Source organism: Salmo salar, chromosome 02 (assembly GCF_965601325.2).
Source record: "Salmo salar chromosome 02, fSalSal1, whole genome shotgun sequence".
Taxonomy (NCBI): Eukaryota; Metazoa; Chordata; class Actinopteri; order Salmoniformes; family Salmonidae; genus Salmo; species Salmo salar.
The window spans coordinates 24,063,273-24,078,317 of NC_138292.1; the positions used below are offsets into that span (position 1 = coordinate 24,063,273).

The following is a 15,045-nucleotide window of genomic DNA, read 5'->3' on the forward strand; positions in this document are numbered from 1 at the left end:
TAAGCCAACCTCGGCGTGAGCTTTGGTTGTGAATGGTATGAACTTTGAACTTATTCACTACAGAAGTGATACTTCCTAGCCGTTGAGTTAGCAGCGGCTGCTGTAGACGTGGGCTAGGAAAGGACGGATGACGGATCCAGTCTAACACAAACGAAGATACCACAACGTATCCAATTTACCACCAGAGACATTCTTCCGAGGACAGGAAGATCTCTCTTGGCTAACCCGGCCTACTATCTACGACCAATCTACCGAAGCACAGCTCAGAGTAAATATTTATTGCATTTTCCTTTTCCAAATGGGCGGTAATTTAGAATGCATAAGATTCTGTATTTACGATAGCATAGCTGTTTCTTTGTTCCTCGGTCTTCCCGCTCTTTCATTCAAGCCCAACCCCCTTTCTTTGTGTAACAAGCCGGCATGTCGGCTCCGTCCGCCAGGGACGTTTTCTGTATGACATCATTTGTATTCTGTGTACATGTAATTCTGTGTGATTAGTTAGGTATTTAGTAAATAAATAATTAAACCCAATTTTGTATTGCTGATTCAACTTGTTAGCCAGGGTTCGTGAAGATAACCAAGAATTTACAACTTTCATTATGAGACTGAAATAAGGTGAGGATTAAGATGACGGCTATCGATGTAAAATATTACTAAGTCTTTTAAGAGTTTATTCGGAAGATAACGGCTCTATAAACGTTCTTCCGTGGTGCCCCGACTTTCTAGTTAATGACATTTACATGATTAGCTTAATCAGGTAATATTAATTACAGAGAAAGGATTTAATAGAATAGCATGTCATATCACTTAATCCGGCATAGCCAAAGACACAACATTTTGGAGCCCCCATGCAAGGAATCTAAAATAGGATGACGCTTTCATTTTGATTCAGCCTATGTAAAATTGAAAAGCAGATTAAATAATATACCAAGTTTATTATATACATTATGGGAATTGTAGACAGGAATTGTTGTTGGTGTGTGCTGGAGATTCCCCGTCTCCGTGTTGTTCTCTGACGTAGTCAGTGGGTAGCGTAAGCTATACATTTCTGTATTTGGGCTGATAAAGCTATCTGAGAAATAGTGTGTTTGGCCAAACGCAGGGCTATTTCTGCCTCGCGCGTTTCAGACGCGTGTTGGCTCGGTCATTATTGACTTCTCAAGCGAGGACAAAGATCCAGCCAATTGAAATTTAGTAGAGATTAGCTTGACCAGCGATAAGTATCTCTCTGTCTCTCTCGTGTTTACACGCGAGTAGACCACGGCGCAGTTTGTTGTTTGCCGCGAGTTCCGGTTAAAACATCGTCAAAATAACGCTGAAAAGGGTTTGAAAATAATACGTTATGATTAAAACCTTTCCGTTGCCAAGGGAATCCTATGTTATACCTGAAATATGCAAAAAGTAGGATTAGCTAGCTCGAGATGCTAAGCTAACAAAAGGGAAAACAGCCGTTTTGTTTTGTGCCACATGGTAAGTCCTCCGCCTTGCGGAACGGAAGTCCCGCCCTGGGTTCTTCCACTTGATTTCAGCGTGTGCCAGCAGGGGCCTCTGAAGAGTCACCAGTACTTTCCTTCAAGAAGAATTAGTCAGGTGACACTCAAGTCGTTACTCATGATATCCAGACTGGTATCGATGTCTTATTCAATTGAACTAATAAGTGAAATTGCCAGATTTACATTCTCAAGTGGATCTTTTAAATAATATCCAAATTGATGAGTTTTCTAAATGAGACATTGTAATCTTTTTTCCACATTAACCTAGATGAATAAACCTCTCAGGTTAATTAAAGTTTAAATCCCAAATAGCCTATACAGGTTTGATTTATCATTAAAATTTATCAATCAGTAAAAACATTTTTGCAAAACCCATTCAGTAATCCAGTACTGACAGAAGTCCCGCCCCAGCGGGAATCCCATGTGGCTTCGGCCCAAGGAAGAAGTGTACCATAGTGGGACTTTGTTATCCTTAAGCCATTTTGCCACAACGTTGGAAGTATGCTTGGGGTCATTGTCCATTTAGAAGACCGATTTGTGACCAAGCTTTAAGTTCCTGACTGATGTCTTGAGATGTTGCTTCAATATATCCACATAATTTCCCTCCCTCATGATGCCATCTATTTTGTGAAGTGCACCAGTCCCTCCTGCAGGAAAGCACCCCCACACCATGAAGCTGCCACCCCCATGCTTCACGATTGGGATGGTGTTCTTCGGCTTGCAACCCTCCCCCTTTTTCCACCTAACATAACGATGGTCATTACGGCCAAATAGTTATATTTTTGCTTCATCAGACCAGAGGACATTTCTCCAAAAAGTACGATCTTTGTCCCCATGTACAGTTGCAAACCGTAGTCTGGCTTTTTTATGGCGATTTTGGAGCAGTAGCTTCTTCTTTGCTGAGCGGCCTTTCAGGTTATGTCAATGTAGGACTCGTTTTACTGTGGATATAGATAGTTTTGTACCCGTTTCCTCCAGCATCTTCACAAGGTCCTTTGCTGTTGTTCTGGGATTGATTTGCACTTTTCGCACCAAAGTACGTTCATCCCTAGGAGACAGAACCCGTCTCCTTCCTGAGCGGTATGACGGCTGCGTGGTCCCATGGTGTTTATACTTGCGTACTGTTGTTTGTACAGATGAACGTGGTACCTTCAGGCATTTGGAAATTGCTCCCAAGGATGAACCAGACTTGTGGAGGTCTACAGTTTTTTTTCTGAGGTCTTGGCTGATTTATTTTTATTTTCCTATGATGTCAATAAGAGGCACTGAGTTTGAAGGTAGGCCTTGAAATACATCCACAGGTACACCTTCAATTGACTCAAATGATGTCAATTAGCCTATCAGAAGCTTCTAATGCCATGACATTATTTGCTAGAATTTTCCAAGCTGATTAAGGCACAGTCAACTTAGTGTATGTAAACGTCTGATCCACTGGAATTGTGAAACAGGGAATTATAAGTGAAATAATCTGTCTGTAAACAATTTTTGGAAAAATGACTTGTGTCATGCACAAAGTAGATGTCCTACCTGACTTGCCAAAACTCTAGTTTAACAAGATATTTATGGAGTGGTTGAAAAACAAGTTTTAAACCTCTTAGAGACCCCTTAACACTCATTTTGACAACAGCCAGTGAAAAAATCAGAGCGCCAAATTCAAAACAACAAAAATGTCATAATTCAGATTTCTCACACATAATAGTATTATACATCATTTTAAAGATAAGATTCTCCTTAATCTAACCACATTGTCCGATTTCAAAAAGGCTTTACAGCAAAAGCAAAACATTAGATTATGTTAGGATACCACCTAAACAAGAAAAGCCACACAACCATTTTCCCAGCAAGGAGAGACGTCACAATAACCAGAAGTACAGCTAAAATGAAGCACTAACCTTTGATGATCTTCATCAGATGGCACTCATAGGACTTCATGTTACACAATACATGTATGTTTTGCTCGATAAAGTTCATATTTATATCCAAAAATCCCATTTTACATTGGCGCGTAATGTTCAGAAATGTTTACCCTCCAAACCTTCCGGTGAATGAGCACAATGAGCACACATATTACAGAAATACTCATCATAAACTTTGATCAATATACAAGTATTAGGCACAGAATTATAGATAAACTTCTCCTAAATGTAACCGCTTTGTCAGATTTAAAAAAAGGTTTGAAAGCACAATTTGCAATAATCTGAGTACAGCCCAGAAGACAACAACAACCAGCAAACAGAAACCTGCCATCTTGGAGTCAATAAAACTAAGAAATTACATTAGAAATATTCACTTACCTTTGATTATCTTCATCAGAATGCACTCCCAGGAATCCCAACTCCACAATAAATGTTCGATAAAGATTATCTTTATGTCCAAATATATCCATTTTGTTCGCGCGTTAGGTTCACTATCCAAATCCACAACGCGCGTGCTTACTTAGTCCAGACGAAAAGTCAAAAAAGTTTTACTACAGTTTGTAGAAACATGTCAAACGATGTATAGAATCAATCTTTCGGTTGTTTTTAACATATGTCTTCAATAAAATTCCAACCGGACCTATCCGTTCTCTTTAGGAATGAATATGAACGCAGCTCGCTCCCAAGTCTCTGCGCATGACTGAACCCATGCCTTATAATGGGACACCTACTTCCTTGGGCTGTTATTCCCTTCAAATTCACCATCAAACAAGGTTCTAAAGACTGTTGACATCTAGTGGAAGCTTTAGGAAGTGCAAAATGAACCCTAAGTCACTGTATACTGTAAAGGCAATCACTTGAAAAGACTACAACCTCAGATTTCCCTCTTCCTGGTTGGATTTTTCTCAGGTTTTTGCCTGCCATATGAGTTCTGTTATACTCACAGACATCATTCAAACAGGTTTAGAAACTTCAGAGTGTTTTCTATCCAAATCTATATCCTACCTCCTGGGCCCGAGTAGCAGGCAGTTTAATTTGGGTACGTTTTTCATCCAGCCGTGAAAATACTGCCCCCTATCCCTAAGAGGTTTTAATGACTCCAATCTAAGTGTATGTAAACTTCCGACTTCAACTGTATGTATAATTTACATTGATTGTGCCCGAAGGTGCAGAATCACCCACCTATACAATATTGGCAATATGCCTAGTAATCCTAATTGTACATAATGCACCTGACATGTACGTTCTGGGTTTTTACTTGTCACATCAGACTGTTATGATTGTTACTCTCTGAATGTAAAAAAATAAGACCTGTACATCATTAATTAACTGAGAACGTTTTGTCTTCTCAACTTCAGAGAACTTACATTACATTTACATTTACATTTAAGTCATTTAGCAGACGCTCTTATCCAGAGCGACTTACAAAATGGTGCATTCACCTTATGATATCCAGTGGAACAACCACTTTACAATAGTGCATCTAAATATTTTAAGGGGGGGGGGGGTTAGAAGGATTACTTTATCCTATCCTAGGTATTCCTTAAAGAGGTGGGGTTTCAGGTGTCTCCGGAAGGTGGTGATTGACTCCGCTGTCCTGGCGTCGTGAGGGAGCTTGTTCCACCATTGGGGTGCCAGAGCAGCGAACAGTTTTGACTGGGCTGAGCGGGAACTGTGCTTCCTCAGAGGTAGGGGGGCCAGCAGGCCAGTGGTGGATGAACGCAGTGCCCTTGTTTGGGTGTAGGGCCTGATCAGAGCCTGAAGGTATGGAGGTGCCGTTCCCTTCACAGCTCCGTAGGCAATCACCATGGTCTTGTAGCGGATGCGAGCTTCAACTGGAAGCCAGTGGAGAGAGCGGAGGAGCGGGGTGACGTGAGAGAACTTGGGAAGGTTGAACACCAGACGGGCTGCGGCGTTCTGGATGAGTTGTAGGGGTTTAATGGCACAGGCAGGGAGCCCAGCCAACAGCGAGTTGCAGTAATCCAGACGGGAGATGACAAGTGCCTGGATTAGGACCTGCGCCGCTTCCTGTGTGAGGCAGGGTCGTACTCTGCGAATGTTGTAGAGCATGAACCTACAGGATCGGGTCACCGCCTTGATGTTAGTGGAGAACGACAGGGTGTTGTCCAGGATCACGCCAAGGTTCTTAGCACTCTGGGAGGAGGACACAAGGGAGTTGTCAACCGTGATGGCGAGATCATGGAACGGGCAGTCCTTCCCCGGGAGGAAGAGCAGCTCCGTCTTGCCGAGGTTCAGCTTGAGCTGGTGATCCGTCATCCACACTGATATGTCTGACAGACATGCAGAGATGCGATTCGCCGCCTGGTTATCAGAAGGGGGAATGGAGAAGATTAATTGTGTGTCGTCTGCATAGCAATGATAGGAGAGACCATGTGAGGATATGACAGAGCCAAGTGACTTGGTGTATAGCGAGAATAGGAGAGGGCCTAGAACAGAGCCTTAACAAAACTCCCATTTCCTACCATAGCTGGGTTATCTTTGAGTAGAGTGCCATTTTGTCCTTGTGACATTGTGTGTTCATTTTAATAAAACACTAAATTTAACAGTTGGGTCCCATACATCTACCCTGTAACTAATCTAAACAATGTAAAAAATGGCCGGTAGTGTGTTTTAAATTATATATAAGTTGTGGGGGGAGAGGAAACTGATAGGCAACCTTAGTTGCTAGGCGGGATGGGAAGAGGGTGAAATCATGGTTTCCGGGAGGTGGATGGTTGGATGGTAACATGTTCTCTGGGGGGGTTGGAGGCCCACCTTTTTTGTTTATTTTCCTTTATATACTAAATGGATTATTACTAAGTTTAGTAAATTTGGTCACAAATCTTTGGTCTTTGAAAATCCCAATTTTGGCACGTCTCACATCATGTTTGTCCAACTACTAAGAAGATTTTAACCCACTTAACCCCAACATTTCCCCAAGTTTTAACCATTGTGAAGCCCCAGTTATTTTGTTGCTTTGACAAAGTCATTTTTGAAGATTATTTATTGTATTTAATGTGATTAATTTACATTTCTCCCTCAGGTTTAAGGTCAACGCGTTATGTGAACTGAACTTTTTTGGGGGTGGGGGTTGGGGGGGTAGATCAGCTTTAATATTGCAGATTGTGGGTTCTAGAACTCTGGTGTTACTATGGTAAAACCTTTTTTCAAAAGGAACATTTGACCATCTAGTATATACTGAACAAAAATATAAATGCAACAATTTTACCACTATTTTACTGAGTTACAGTTTATATGAGTAAACAAGTAAATTGAAATAAATTCGTTAGGCCATAATATATGGATTTCACATGACTGGGATGACTGGCACCTTAAAGAAAATGGGCCTCAGGATCTCGCCACGGTATTTCTGTGCATTCAAATGGCCATCAATAAAATGCAATTGTGTTTGTTAACCGTAGCTTATGCCTACCCATACCGTAACCCCACCGCCACCATGGGGCACTCTGTTCACAACATTGTCATCAGCAAACCGCTCTCCCACACATCATACACAGGGTCTGCGGTTGTGAGCCCGGTTGTACGTACTGTCAAATTCTCTAAAACAACGTTGGAGGCAGCTTATGGTAGAGAAATTAACATTACATTTTGTGGCAACAGCTCTGGTGGACATTCTGCGGTACTCATGCCAATTGCACGCTCCCTCAACTTGAGACCTCTGTGACATTGTTTTTGCCAAAACTGCATATTTTTAGAGTGGCATTTTTGTTCCCAGCACAAGGGGCACCTGTGTAATGATCATGCTGTTTTATCAGCTTCTTGATATGCTATACTTGTCAGGCGGATGGATTATCTTGGCAAAGGAGAAAGCTCACTAACAGGGATGTAAACAAATTTGTGCACCACATTTGAGAGAAACAAGCTTTTTGTGCATATTGAACATTTCTAGGATCTTTTATTTGAGCTCATGAAATATAGGACCAACACTTTACATGTTGCGTTTATATTTCTGTTCAGTGTAATAGTCAAATCATACTGTAAAAGCAGGTGAGCTGGTGATACAATTTTACATTTCTTTGCAATTTTCTGATGTTTTGTGGTGGATGTTTTAAGTTCAAATGTTTTGTTAAGCTTGCATTCAATTGCCCCTCCCGGTTGCACACAACAAGCTTCCATCCCCCCTTTCACAAGAGGAGTTATGGCTGATTTAATAGGATGTTTTGATACCCTGTTACGGTCAACCTTGTTACTTTAATTGTCACCTTTTTTATAGTCCTTTTTCTTAATTTAAGCTCTGGAGATGTTTAATTATAAAATTTGCCGTGCTCTTAATGACAGAATGTTAAAATTAGGTGAAATAAATAGTTGGGTCTTTATTCAATCCATAAAGATTCTGTACTAGAAATGTAAAGGTTCGTTTTTCCATTGAGACAACATATACAGTGTTCACGCTGAATGCAGTCTCTACTAAAGTGGGAACATTGCCTTTAAATTTCAATCACGCTGTAAAGCTGAACTTCTGCGATGCAGATTGAATAGAGCCCTTATTCTTTTAAAAATTACACGAACAAAAAAGCGCTATTCATGGAACGACCTAAGAGATATAACTCACAAACCAATAGGTGCTCAGCCTGAAACTCAGAAACATACAATAGAAGACAGACTTTCATATACACAAAAGTGTACAGACACTAACACAAGTGCAGATGAGACGAGAGAGAGACGTCATCAGAGCGCGCAACAGGACACTGTACTCTCTACACTCGGTTTGTTGTTTACATTAAAACTTTTTCATTAAATTGATTTTAATCCGAACTAAAGTTTTGTTACTAAGGATTCCACAACGCGGTTAGCTTTTACGGCTGGGACTGCAAGTTTGTGTTCCTTTTTTTTGCGTGGATTCTGCAAGTGCTGGCTGGCTGTACTACAGACACCTGTCGACGTCGTGGGAAAGACTCATTGTTATCTTTTTGTAAAACAACTGGTTGCAGTATAGAGCCAATCTGGATACCAAGCAGATCCTGAGGGAAATCGACGAGTACCAACAGCTTTACGCTATGGAAGAACAACATACTCCTGGAAAGATCCGAACCACCTCACAAAATAACTTTAACCCGAGAAAAAAAAGAAAACAGATTCATCTACAGACACGGACGATTTACTTACCATTGAGGTAGAGGCTAGTGCTCTGGCTTAAATCCATGCAACAATGGAAAAGTTGTGTGAGGAGGTAGCAGGGCTGAGGGGGAGTTTGGAGTTCAGCCAGAGTGAAATTCTCAAGCTCCAAAGAGAAAACAAGACACTCACAGCCAAGGTAAAAATACACGATTCCAACATGGATTGTCTACTCAGGGAAAACAGGGTGATGAAGGAGACACTACTAGACATACAAAGTCGTAGCATGTGGGAAAATCAATTTTTTTCGGGTATTCCTGAGGACGCATCCAATAATCCAGAGGGCGCGATAAGAGAATTCATGAAATCCGCATTGAAACTTCCTATAGAGACTGTAAACAAGATGGCTTTCCACCGAGTACACAGACTTGGAGCGACAAGACCAAGGGTCCCCGACCGATCATCGCAAAATTGAACCCTACCAACAAAAGGAGCTGATCAAAAGCAGAGGAAGGGAGCTTAAAGGGACCAAATTCGGTCTCAGTGACCAATTTCCAAAGGAGATAAACGAACGTCGTAAGAAACTGTATCCGGTACAAAGACAACAAAGGATGGATGGTAGGCATGCCTTTATCATTGTGGACAAACTCTTTATAGATGGACAGCTATTCCGAGACAGCTCCATAACACCGTGGCTGTACTAAATTCTACAGGGACTTCCGGTTACGAAAAAAAGAAGGTATGGGAACTGTTTAAAATATCTGAACATTATGAGGTGGATATGAACACACACATACTCAACTACATGCTTGCTTACACATTCGGACTTATACATACACACACACACCTGATCTCGCTCTCTTCTCTCACTCTCTCTTTCTCTTCTCTTCTCTCCCTCTCTTTCTATTGTCGAGAACTGTTTTATAATTTGATGTGTTTGTTTGTCTATCTTTTTTATGTATTTGTCTACAAGTTTATATATGTTTACAACAAGCAAAGGGAAGATATCAAAATAGGGGCATTGGGGAATAATAACATATTGTACGGAATACATTTCTACTGTAGTGAAGCCGTCTCTAGAGTAATGCAAGGTCTCTTTCATGATCATGTGAAACGTCAATTGCTATGGAAATGCTGGGATGTGTTTTTCAATACACACATAGACACTCAAACATGCAAATTGGCAGAGTTATTATTTATTTGGACATCACACATTATAGTCTTACTCTTATACAGACATCATACACACTCTCATTATATCATATCCAATATCATACACGTCAACCTACTCAGATTTGTTACACAGATCATTTGTCTCAATTTTCTAACATCATTTCTAACATCAGCTCACAGGCAAACAGGCAAGGGAATAAAAAAAATATTGCTAGAACCTATTTCTTGAATTCTAAATATCAGACATTTGAAAGCTCTAGTTATGACCTTCAATATACCTCTGGTGGCAGTAACTTAACAAGCACTAATTATGGTCAATTTAGCCTGAGAATAGTATCTAGTTATGGTAAGGGGTGAAATAAGTATAGCTAGTTATAATTGTAACGGTTTGGCAGATTATTAAAAAAGATCAGTCTTTACATGGCTAAAAGAAAAGGAATATAACATAAACTGTTTACAGGAAACTCACTCTACATCCTTAGATGATGTTGCGTGGAAAAAGGAATGGGGTGGTGAAATAATTTTCTGGCATGGAGAAAGGAACTCAAAGGGTGTGATGATATTAATAGCTGGATTCTTTTGAATATGAAAGTGGACAAAAAAGAGATTTGTCTCATTAATCTTTATGGTCCAAATCAGGATGATCCACACTTCTTCGAAAACATTTATACCAATTTATTGAACTTACAGGCAACAAATGATCTAATCATTATGGTAGGAGACTATAACACAGTGTTAAGTACCTCAATGGACCGTAAAGGTAATCACTCTACAAACTATCATCACCGTGCCCTTAACCCTTTCACACGTACCATCGCACGGGTGTGATCGTTCTACAGTGGTCCCTGAAGCGTACGATCACACCCCGTGTGATTAGAACACTCATTTAGAACGCTCATTTAGAACGGCCAGTTTCGAATGACGCAACAATCAGCATTTTCGCTGGCCACACTTTTTTCAGAAACTATTTACACATATACAGTCCTTACAAAGTTATGTCCAGAATGTGAGCAGTTTATTTTTGGATGCAATGTTCAGATATTCACAGAAGTATCTATAGCATAACACAATCATCCTAACCGGAGAAATGTAGGCTACATTTGTCCTAGCGCTAACTGAGGAAAGATCGACGCAACACAAGTGGTCATACTTTCTAACTCTCGGCTGACATAAACTACACTATGAATTAGCTAATAGCAATTACTATATATAATTAATCACATCATGGGTGAGCTCACCATAGAAATCGAAATAAATCCGTCAATTAGTTTCAACGCGCAGCCATGCTTTTTTACCTCACAGAAACCAAAGATAATAAGAGAAGACAATATTAGTTTGGTCTGTTTATAGTATGCATGTTGAAGGGGTGTGTCGTCTCCCATCGTTCACATCCCACATTCACTTCCTGAAGTTCTCAAAAAATGAGTGAACCCTTACGCACCTCATTTTGTTATAGCATCTTTGGTCCAACAGATGATCAAGTGAAACCCAGAATGCATTGTATGTCAACAAACATGGCTCCACACGCATAGCTGGAATTAGCTTAGCTCATCATAATCAGTACAACCTTCAAAACATTATTTTACACACATACTATGTGCCCATTACAATCTATGCAAAAATCGGAATGCATGATTTATCACTGGTAATTGAAAAACGTGAATAAAATAGTAAATATATCAATAATACCACACAAAACATTTTCTGATAATGATTTATTGATACAAATGGCGCATGCAGGCAGTCAATCATGGTAACCTCTCACTCACACTCTGAGCCACTCAGTGTTGTTGTTTATGTATGTAGCTAATGAGCTAAGCTGTAGCATTAGCAATGTCTTTCATAAGGAGACAACTCAGAAATGCAGAAATTCTGGGGATTTAAAGAAAGTCAGGAATCAGATTCTGACAGTGACAGAGGACCCCTTGTCTGAGGACCCCTTGTCCACTGACAAAGTCCCAGTTCCCTTTGAAGATGCTGGTGGTGGTGGAGGCAGACCGATAGTGGATGAAGTACAGGAGTTCTGTGGTAGCTGGAAGGCTGCCAGCATTTCACTGCTGTTTGTGTTAATGAGTCCCAGTCTGGAGTGCAACGCCCCTTGCCATTTCCATCTGAGGCAGAGTGCTTCAAGTTGTTTCTGACAGAGGAGTTGGTGGGAGACATAGTAGAGACCAATCGCTATGCCTTGGAGCTACAGGAGAAGAGAGAGCCAGGAGTGGGGGGGAGAGAACCACAATTAGTGAAATGTATGCATTCCTGGTGACAGTCCTTCTCATGGGGATAATAAAGAAGAACTCCCTAAGAGAATACTGGAGCAGAGATCCTATGTCTGCAACTCACTTCTTTGCCACCCTCTTTTCCCAAGACTGCTTTCTAGTTCTGCTGCTATGACTGCATTTCATCAACAACGGTACTGCCATCCTAAATGACCCGTTATACAAAATAAGAAATGTTAACAGCTGGCAGTAAAGTGCCATGACAAACGAGACGTCCATGTCCTCTCCACTGTCCATACAGCAACCATGTCGGCCACAGGGAAGGTGGACCACCTGACAGGAGAGAGAAACAAACCAGACAGAGAAACATCAAACCAGACTGCGTGCTTGACTATAACCTCAAAATGGGGGCAGTGGATAAGGCTGACATGATAAACAGCTTTGTGGAATGCACTCAGAAAATGACCAAGTGGTATAAGATATTTTTGAATTTTTCCAGGGTAGCTTCAAAATACAACATGCCAATACGTCTGACACATTTAGCATTGTTTTACAGAGATAATAGAAGAATGTAACTAGCTACATAAGCACGATTGAATATAACACCATAAAAGGTGAGTAACGTTACCTCGCGTGTCCATGGTTATAAGGAATAGACACAAATATATTGTGCTCCATACACACAGTGAGCTACAGTAGAAATGGTATAACACGACACACAAACTATTATAACGTAATAAGACACTTACTTTGATAGAAACACAGTCTGGATTTGAAGATGGGTGCCTGTAGTGACGCCTCTAGCACTGAGACGTAGTGCCACTTGGGAGTCATAAGGCCAGGGTAGCTTCAAAATACAACACATGCTAATACTTCCCTGACGCAATTAGCATTGTTTTCCAGAGCTAATAGAAGAATGTAGCTAGCTACCTAAGCATTGAGTTTAACACCATAAATGTTATGAAATGAGTAACATTACATCGCGTGTCCACGGTTATAAGGAATATACACAAAAACATTATGCTACAGTAGAAACGACATAACACGACATGCAGAAACTATTATAACGTAATAAGGCACTTACTTTGATAGAAACGCACACATTTCCAAAGTTATTATTGGTAACGAAATCAACTTTGATTGCGATGCAGGCAACAGATGTAAAATATGGACATGTAGGACGGCAGATGAGCAAATGTCTGCAGACTTGAACTGCACAAACATTTGAGAAGTGTTTTGGGGAATTTTGTCCGGGTCAGAAACGTCAAAAAAATGTATTGGTCCGCAAAAGTAAAAATGACTACTTCTATGTGAATGAATGAGGCGGAACACACCTCAATTCAAACTGTTATTAGAAAATTAAAAACTTTAAAAAGTATTTAAAATTGACAAGTTGAAAACAGACTATAAATAAAAACAGTCTGAGTGCTTTGGTTTGAGGGCAGCACGGAATAAATGTACTGTTAAACTCCATAAAATGTGTTGCAGTGGCAATTATCACCACATTGGAGACTGGCTTTGTGTGTTAAAAACAGAATAACTACTTCCTATTTGCTTAGTTGACTGATCCAATGCCACACAGTATAGTGTTTAGCTGTATTTGCACACATCTTTCATTAACATAGCTGAAATGAGCACTTCAGGAGCTGTGCCATGCAGAAGAGCTCAGCTTTATATGGTGGGGTCATATGAGTTTGTAGCCCAAACCGTTCGGACGCTACAGACAGAAGTTGGCACATCAGCAGGTCCCGACTTCAGACGAGTACCATGAAGCTTGTTCTAGCCCGATCCATTCAAACTCTGCAGACGTTTTCGTGAGAAGACCGATTTTCGGGATGTCTCATGGTCTAACAAACACCACTGTAGCTCTGCCACCGCAGATGCGGAAGACACAGCCCATGCAAAAAAAACATAACTCTAGCTTAATCAGACAGATTTTGATGTTGTTTTTTTTGCTAATTATTAACTTAGGAGCTAAGTACAGTAAGATACAACATGTTTACTGTGTTAACCCTGTGAGACCCAAGCATAGATCCAAATTAGGAAAATAATGTATTCCCCTTCAGAAATACTTGTAATGGGCCTCTGATTATGAAAATAATATTTTTATGAATTTCAAGTTTGCAGAACAGATTTCTGGAAACGTTGCAAAAATGCAACATTGGGCTTTAATGGTATGAACATTTTGTAGTAAGAAAACAAAAATTCTATCAAAAATCAAAAGCCTTGACATGTGATGGAACATACAGTATTGCCTAATGATACTGTATATGTGACTCACCACCTGGATTTGGTCTTATGTAGCAAAATATGAAATTGTTTTTTACATTGGATAAAAGTAGAGACTCAGAGCTACAAAATGGTATATCATTTACTTCTGTCGTGTCTTTGGGGTACCATTAAACTGAAGACATGTTTATCAATTAACTCCCTGTAATTATTATCACGCGATTAAACTGATTAATCGTTTAATTGTAATTAACTAGGAGATCGGGGCACCAAGGAAAATATTCAGATTACAAAGTTATAATTTTCCTAATATAACTTTCCTATATTATATATTCTATTCTATTATAGTATAGGCCGATTATCTTCTGGTTTGAATGGTGTATTTTACCTCGCGTCCAGTCTCATTCCAAACGTCGTAAATTGTTGTATCTGCACGAACCCAGTCTTTACTAAGAGTCATCCATACATCAATTGTCTTAAAATCATTTATTTACTAAACTAAGTAATTCACATAAAGTATACAAACAGTAATTATCGTCACAAAGAATTGGTAGAGTAATGTGCCCTAGTGGTCTAAAACAGGCATGGCTGGTGTCTTGTAGAACAATGGGTCATAAAATGTTCAGCTGAGGAGGTACACAGAGTTCTTTAATATTAACAATTGACAATTGAACGCTCACTCATTCGGGAACAATTGCAATCAATATACACTGCTCAAAAAAAATAAAGGGAAAACTTAAACAACACAATGTAACTCCAAGTCAATCACACTTCTGTGAAATCAAACTGTCCACTTAGGAAGCAACACTGATTGACAATAAATTTCACATGCTGTTGTGCAAATGGAATAGACAACAGGTGGAAATTATAGGCAATTAGCAAGACACCCCCAATAAAGGAGTGGTTCTGCAGGTGGTAACCACAGACCACTTCTCAGTTCTT

General features: G+C 40.0%; 1 long non-coding RNA gene across 1 annotated transcript; it reads right to left on the reverse strand.

Annotated features, from left to right (window-relative positions):
* Nucleotides 1-11,358: 11,358 nt before the first annotated feature.
* On the reverse strand, nt 11,359-13,902 carry LOC145860370 (uncharacterized). Its single transcript, XR_014380410.1, has 2 exons — nt 11,999-13,902; nt 11,359-11,849 (listed from the first exon to the last, which is right to left on the reverse strand). It is a non-coding gene; the product is annotated as an uncharacterized LOC145860370 (long non-coding RNA).
* Between the last annotated feature and the right edge of the window lie 1,143 nt (nt 13,903-15,045).